Below are 8141 nucleotides of genomic sequence, written 5' to 3'. Positions count from 1 at the left end.
TTTGTCCCTCATTTTTTTCTATGGGATTAATGTAGGGTTTTTTTTCCTATTTTTATCACTGTACTATTCACTAGGATACTGTAAGACTTTACATATTTTTTACCTTTAACTGACAAACTGACAGTTTTTTTCCTGTTTGAGGTTCTTGCAGATATTGCTGTGATGAGGACTCTTAATTCTTTCTTTAAAAAAACAAAAACAAAACTTTTGAAAATGTATGGCTGGGCAGAGATGGCTCCTGTCTTTAATCCCAGCACTTGGAAGGCAGGAGCAGGTGGATCTCTGAGTTTGAGGCTAGCCTGGTCTACAGAGTGAGTTCCAGAATAGCCAGGCCTACATAGAGAAACACTGTTTCAAAACAAACAAACAAACAAACAACTTAACAAAACAAAAAATGATTCATTTTATTTTTAAAGTTTCAACACATCAGTATGTGTTTTCCTGCATGTGATTTCACGTAGTGTATTCAGGCAGGCCCAGTGAGAAGCCAGGAGAGGGCATCACATTCCCCAGTACTAGAAGAAGCACCTTTAAGCCAGGCCGTCTGTCAGAACCGTAATATTCTTACCTGCTCAGCTGTCTCTCCAGCACCTTAAGCAAGTCTCCTGCTACACATAGCTTTACTGTCTTGTTGATTTCTGTCTGGGGCTGGAGAAACTGGAGGCCATATATATCCAGCTAGAATGAGGGATCCCAGAAATATCTCAAATGAACTTTACGACATTTGTGACTTTGATTCCACTTTTCATGGTCTCATGCCGTTAGCCTTTTAAGGTCAGCAAAGCAGTTGCGTTCCTGTGCATCACTGCTGGCTTTGTGTGCATGTGGTATGTGTGTGCATGTCTGACAACATATGACACTAACACAGTGCATGCTCTAAGCACTTGGTCCTTTTCTGGTCACTCCCCATTCTACTCTCCTGGTCTGTATGCCATCTACACTCCACATTGTCAGCAAAGATGACCCATAAACATGTTCCCTGAATTGTGCGTAAGTCAGGCCCGCCCTGCTCTGAGGTCTCATCTCTGATGCAGACTGCCAGCATCTCTCCTCCTTACGGTTCACTCTGGTTTTAAGGTGTGCGTGTGTGTGCGTGCGTGTATGTGTGTGTGTGGTATTGTATGCATACAAGTTCATGCACTCATAGATGTACATATGAAGGCTAGGGGCTAGCATGAGGGCCTCTATCATTTTCCACTTTATTTCCTGGTCATGTTTTCCCCAGGGGTCTACCTGTCTTTCCCCAGTTCACTGGGGTTCCAGGAGGATGCTGCCACTCAGAGCTAACAAACAAGTCCTCATACTTGCAAGGTGCACGCTGTACCCACCGAGCCAACCCCTTGCCCCAAGTGGTGATTCTTGTGCTTATGAGATTCTTCCAGGCCCAAGACCTTCCTGCCTTTGGGCTGCCTCTGCAGGCCTACTTCAGAGTAGATCTGACTGTGAAGGGATGCAGGAGAGTTGTCATCATGGTTTGCTGCCTTAGAGAGGTGCTTTGAGGATGACTCACCACAATTCTTTAGATCTCTAGACAGAGGAGACAGGGCTACAAGCTCTAACTGCCTTGAAGTTCACCTCTTATTGTGACCAAAGGAAAAACAAAAAGATTGCTTCCCTGCCCCAAATACATCAGCTCAGGAAACAGAAGTAGCTGTGGCTTAAGCCCAGGAATTTAACACCAAGCAAAATCATTACTTGGGTTATCTAAATTAGAGTCATAATAGGAAGCTGAGTCTAAAACATAAATCTCTTTTGCTTCAGAGCACTTTGATATGATAAGGGACTGGACACAGAGCATTCTGTCTCATACCACGGAATCTTTTTAAAGTGTTAACAGGCTTCACTTGGTCCTCCAGCCGCGGCGGCCACAGTGCAACTTCCAGATAATGGAGTGGCCTCAGCTGGGAGTCAGTGGTGGCCGCAGCGCCCCTCAGGACACCCGCAGATCACCTTTTCCCTCGACTTCTGATTGTTGTGTACCGGCATGTCCACGGCCAATGTGTATCCCTCCACCCTATGCTGACCTTGAGACATTTTCAACAAAGGACTTGGCTTTGGGTTGGTAAAGTTGGTCGTGGAAACGACGTCATGCGGTGGTGTGGGATTTTCAACATCTGGCTCCTCTAATGCAGACACTGGAAAGTCAGTGGGACCGTGGAGACCAAGTGCAAACGGTGTGAGTATGGTCCGACTTTCACCGAGAAGTGGAACACTGGACAATACTCTGGGGACAGGGATTGCAGTTGAAGACCAGATTTGTCAAGGTTTGAAACTGACCTTGGACACCACGTCTTCACCGAACACAGGAAAGAAAAGTGGCAAAAATCAAGTCTGCTTACAAAAGGGAATGTATAAACCTTGGCTATGATGATGACTTTGATTTTGCTGGACCTGCCATCCATGGGTCAGCTGTCTTTGGTTACAAGGGCTGGCTTGCTGGGTACCAATTGACCTTTGACGGTGCCAAGTCTAAGCCCACAAGGAGTAACTTCGCAGTTACACAAATGTAAATGATGGGTCAGAATTTGGAGGATCAGTTTATCAGAAAACATGTGAAGATTTTTGACTTCAGTAAACCTTGCTTGGTCATCGGGTACCAACTGCACTCATTTTGGCATTGCAGCTGAATACCAGTTGGACCCCACTGCTTTTATTTCTGCAAAGGTCAACAACTCTAGTTTAATTGGAGTGGGCTATACTCAGACCCTGAGGCCAGCTGGGAAGCTTACACTGTCTGCTCTGGTAGACAGGAAGAGCTTTAATGCTGGAGGCCACAAACTTGGGCTTGCCTTGGAATTGGAGGTTTAATCCAGTTAAAAGAAACCTTTGGGAACGGATATCAGAAGATTTGGCCTTAATATATTTCCATGCGACCAGTAGGCTCCCCCTTCCCCGCAAGAAGGTGGTGACATCAAAGGATGATTAAGCAAGAGCTGTGTTTTAAATATTTAGACAGTCACCTGTTGGCTGGTTTCCAGTCGGATGGTTATTTTGTTATCAGCGCTGTGGCCGTGTGGCCTCCTATACATTATTTAAATGTACTTAACTGTTAAATGTGCTACCCACTGATGATTAAATAGACATTTATGAAACCATACCAAAAAATAAAGTGTTAGTAGAGTGAAATATTAAGGACATCAGAGTAACAATCAGGTTTCAGCCTCCATATTTTCCAGTAAGGTCTATAGCAATCCACTGCTTGGTGCCTCTATTGCTTATCATGGAGAAACAATGCCCTCCCCTGTTAATTACCAAGCTTTCCTCTGTTGATGCTTCCAGATTTTCCTGTAGAGCCCAGATGACCTACTCAACCAAATGAGAATTCAAAGACAACCTCAGAAGCACCTGGACACTGACTGGGGTGAGCTCTGTACCAAGAGCTTGGTGCCACGTTCCGTGAGTCCCCTTGGATGCACGAGGACACCGGCAGGAAGCTCATGCTAGAACTAGGGGAATACCGTAGCAAGTCAATGCTTGCCACACATGCATGACGATGTGCGTTTGATCCCCGGGATCATCCGCTGTGCTGTAGTCTCATACTGGGAAGGCAAAGACAGGAAGTCCATTGGGCTTTCCTGGTCACACAGTCTAGTTGAGCTGGTGAACTCCATGCTCAGTAAGAAACTTTCCTTTAAAAATAAGACAGCAGAGTGAGGAGGGGAATAAAAAAGTAAGATGGCGGTGATGGAGGAAGACACCTACTATTGACCTGTGGCCCTACACACACACACACACACACACACACACACACACACACACACACACCTCTACACACATATGAGTATGCATGTAGATGTAAGGGAAAAAAGTCTTTGACTGTTATAAAAATTCTGAGTTGACTACGTTTGAAATTGACTGCACACTTTTAAATGCAACTTGACATTTTTCTTCAAATTGGGAGCTTTTTCACATGACTCTTATCTTTTGATCACTATACAATATATAAAGGATATTTAAGTGTGCCCCAGAGTCTGTGCACAGATGGTATTTCTTTGGTCCCTGACCAAACAATTAGTCCCCTAGCGTGTCCTTTTCTTATCAGAACTTAGATGGACTTTAAAGCTATAACTATTTAAGCAATTCCAGAAAGCCATCGTGCCAAAGTTGTGGGTTTGGATATGGAATACAATGTGGCTTAGCACTTTAATCTCCCTTCCATGTAAAGGTAGGCGTTTGAGCCCTTGAATGAATAATCATATGAACATGGGTTTCCACAGAGCAGGAACTCACTACCAGGACCCCTTCCTCTGCCAACAGGTCAGTCAATATTGACAGACACTGATGGCTGGCCACAAAGACACCATGCCACTGAGCTACACTGCACAGAAAGGACACATACTTTTGCCTAAAGGTCATGATACCTGGTTTTATTTTGGCTGTCTCAACTACAAATCATTTTGATCATTTGCAAATTGACGTTGAAAAATACCTCTCTGCCTGGGACGATGGCTCAGTGGGTATGAACTCATGTTGCTCAAAGACAGGGCCTGGGCTGGGTTCCCCATACACCACAAAACACAAGGCACAGCCACAATCACATGTATATTTGTAATCATAGGGCTGTGGGAGTTGAAGGCAAGGGGATTAATATGAGTTGTTAGCAAACAGCCATCTTCGGGATCAATGACAGACAATGTCTCAAATGACAGAAAAGGACAAAGCAGGACACCTGACATCCTCTCACTGCTGCATATGTGTGCACAGACTACACACTTACATACATGCATGTACATAGACCATACAAATATTGTACATACAAACACACACACACACACCACTTCTAAAATATAGCTTTTGATTCCTATTCTGAAAAAAAAATCATCACACAGAAATAATCCAAAATTAATTAGACATGAGTGGAAGAAAGAAGATCAACGAATGCATATTCCTGATCGGCCAAGGCCCCAGTCACTACATAGCACATACAGCATTGAAATGTCCTGGGCTCTAAGCACTTTTGTCCTCTTGGGCATCTTCCTCAATTGAATTCAATAAAGATTCTATTTTAGGACTCTGTTGTTGAACAACAAGGGTCAGTCTTGGGAATGGCTCCAAGGTTGACATACCTGCCGAGAAAGCACATGGAGCAGTGCTGTGTCACAAGAGCCCAGCCAGTGGCAGGAGAGCATAGCGACCTGCCTTTAATTCCAATCTTGGAAGGCAGGAGCCAAGGGAACCCCAGAACAAGCTAGCTCATCACATTAGCCATCTGGCTGAGGTCTGGTGAACTCTGGGTTTGATCGAGACACCCTGTCTCGTTGAACAAGGTGGACGTACGATGAAGGATGTCTTTGGGCCTTGATGTTTGTACATGTGCACACAATGCGCACACACATACATGGACACACACGTATGAAATGAAAAGAGAAAAATAGACAAATATTACTGTTATGTACCAAAGCACTGTGACACGAACACAAAAGCTCATTCTCTTTGTTCTACTTAAAAACCTAGAAGTGTCTTCACAGGTTCCTGAAGGTGTTCTGAGTCCCCTGGTCTGTCCATGCTGCATATCTCTGTCATCCACAGTAGCAGTCAACCGATCCCTCTTACCCGTTAACCACATTTAGATCAGATTATCAACGTTTAGACCCGGTGTTAGACCATGCAGCAGGCTCTGCAGGAGGCAAATTCTGGACAGAGGAGTTTCATCCGGAGAAAGATGATAGAGCGGAGTCTAGTTGGGTTATAAAGAGGTGGGCAGCAGGCTACCATTAGACACAGATGTTCTGGGCATCTGCAGAATAAAGGTGTGGAGCAAGTAGAGGGCGATCGATCACAAGAACTACCAACCAAACGTCTGTGAGACATTCGGCCCCGCAGGCCACGCCCCTCCCAGTGAATGTGTATTAGGGAAGGGGCGTGGCTTTCTTCAGTGGCTTAGCTATAGGTGGGTTTCCTTTGGTCCACCGAGTAACTCCCCACACATACTCACGTGAGGAGCTGAAGAAACACGGGTGGGGGGGTCACACACACAACAAAGAGAGAAGAAAGAAGGCGAGGACTCGCTGAGCAGAAACGGGAGAGGGACGTGGATGATGGAAGGGAACCAGAGGCTACATGACTAAAATCCTTTGTATAAATGTACGGAACGGTGAAACAGTTACATACACCAACGTCCCGGTTTACGTCTCCTGAGCATCCCGCACAGGCACAGGCCTGCCAGGGACAACTTTGTCCCTAGGAGACCCATGGATGGAATCACTCTTAAACTATCTCTGCGATAAAACGCGTGAGATAAAATCTCCCCTTTGCTGGGTGCCACTGGAGGAAAATTATCCTCCACACAATTTCAGCTCTGAAAGAAAATGACTATTTTAGCCTCTCTGTTGTCTTCCTCCCCCCAGACTAGCTCTTCGTTTAACCAACTTCGTACGTTCTGCACGGGCGAATCTTTTGAAGCCTAATGATCCAGTGGGGACATGCCACTCTTTTTATTCCTGGAAAATTAAAAAAAAATCATAGAGCCCTTGTCGAGGAGGGGGGGGTCTCATTTTCAGGATTGCTTAAAGTCCCAGCAAAGGTTTGAGCCTGGGGTTGGGGGTGAGGGCAGGGAGAAAGGCCATGGAAGTGATGTTTCAATTACTCTCTGACGTACCTTCACTAACACATCCTGGAAGGACAGTTGATGAGTTCTGAGCTAAATGCAACGATGCTCAAATACCATTGGAGATGGGTAGCATCTTAGGATGAATATTTATTCCGTGTTCTATATACTGTTATAACAACCCGGATCTGGGTGGGTGTGTGTGTTTGCATGTGCATGTCTGCATATATGTGGGCATTTCTGTGGAGACTGGAGAACAAATCCAGCTGCTGTTCCTCTAGCACCATCCTCCCCCTCCCCCTCTTCCGTGTCCTCCTGAGTCTCACTGGCCTGGGACTCTTTCAGAAGGCTAGGCTGGCTGGCCAAGGAGTCTCCAGGGTTCACCTGCCTGCAGTTCCCCATCTCTCAGATTATGTAAAAGGTTTTCAATATACCTCATGGTGATGGTAGTGGAGGTGGTGGTGGCGGTGTGTGGAAGGTGGAGGGGTGTGTTTATAGTGCATGTGCATGTGAGTGTGCTTATGTGTGTACACACAGGTAAGACCCAGACAGTGGCTTGGTTAGGAGCCAATTTCCAGTCAAAATAGCAATCATCACAGAAAGGCAAGTCTTACATGCATTTGCTGCTTTGGTTGGAGACTATGCTCTTACCGTCTTCTCTCTCGAAGTCGGGAATATAGGGATGCTTTCGGAATGGTTTCCATCCTGGATAGATAACGTGGGTTGTTTTATCAACTGTGTATGTTCTGTAGAGATTCGTTTTTAAATAAGCACTAAGTGGAATTCACAGTGGTCTTGTGTATGTCTGCGGTGTGGTTTGGGGGAACTACCACGGGTTCTGATTTTCCTGAATCTCTCCCAAATTAGGCGCACTTCAGCACTCTATCACCGCTTTTGACAAAACGCCTGAATTTGAATGCCATAGTAGAAAGTGTTCTGAACACCGAATACTATATTAAATTTAAGGTCTTTCAGAATTCTAAAGAAAAATAAAACCCAATTTAGCTGCTTAGAAAAAAGCAGCAGCAAAAATCTCCAAGCCTTATCTGATGCTCTACACTTTGATAGACAAATAGAATTAACGCCATGTCACTTTATAATGTTTTTTGTAGGTCACTCATGTTGTCTAGCCTTGCTCTCTCTCCCCCATCTTTTGTTTTGGAAGCATCCCTCTGTAGAGTACACTGGTTTAAAGCCCACAGGAATCCTCCTGCCTCAGCCTATAGAGTGCTGCGATTACAGCTGTGAGTTGCCACATCTGACCAGGTTACGTTTGTCTTTAACTGTAGGATATCCCCATGGCCCAGATCACTTTCCTTTCTTTGTAAGCTGTATCTTTCTCCCAAGCAAACTGGTAGGTCCTGCCATCAGTTGCCTGCTTGCTGTTCCTCCAGGCTGTGTGGGATTGCATTTAATGGGTGAAGTCAGTAACTGATATTTGTCTGATGGTAGGGTGGGTTTTTTGATGTTTTGTTTTGTTTCCATTCGTTGTCAAGTTAGACAAGAAACAGAAGTTTAACCATATGCCCAAATAGGCAATGACTAGGTCAGAGAATGTGTGTACGTGTGTGTGTGTGTTTGTGTGTGTGTGTGT

At 45.1% G+C, this 8141-nt stretch overlaps 1 pseudogene; it reads left to right on the top strand.

The window, feature by feature from the left end:
* The first annotated feature begins 1997 nt into the window (after window positions 1-1997).
* On the top strand, window positions 1998-2900 carry LOC116907876 (annotated as a pseudogene).
* Window positions 2901-8141: the final 5241 nt, after the last annotated feature.

Source organism: Rattus rattus, chromosome 8 (assembly GCF_011064425.1).
Source record: "Rattus rattus isolate New Zealand chromosome 8, Rrattus_CSIRO_v1, whole genome shotgun sequence".
Lineage (NCBI taxonomy): Eukaryota > Metazoa > Chordata > Mammalia > Rodentia > Muridae > Rattus > Rattus rattus.
This window is presented reverse-complemented; position numbering and strand designations above follow the sequence as displayed.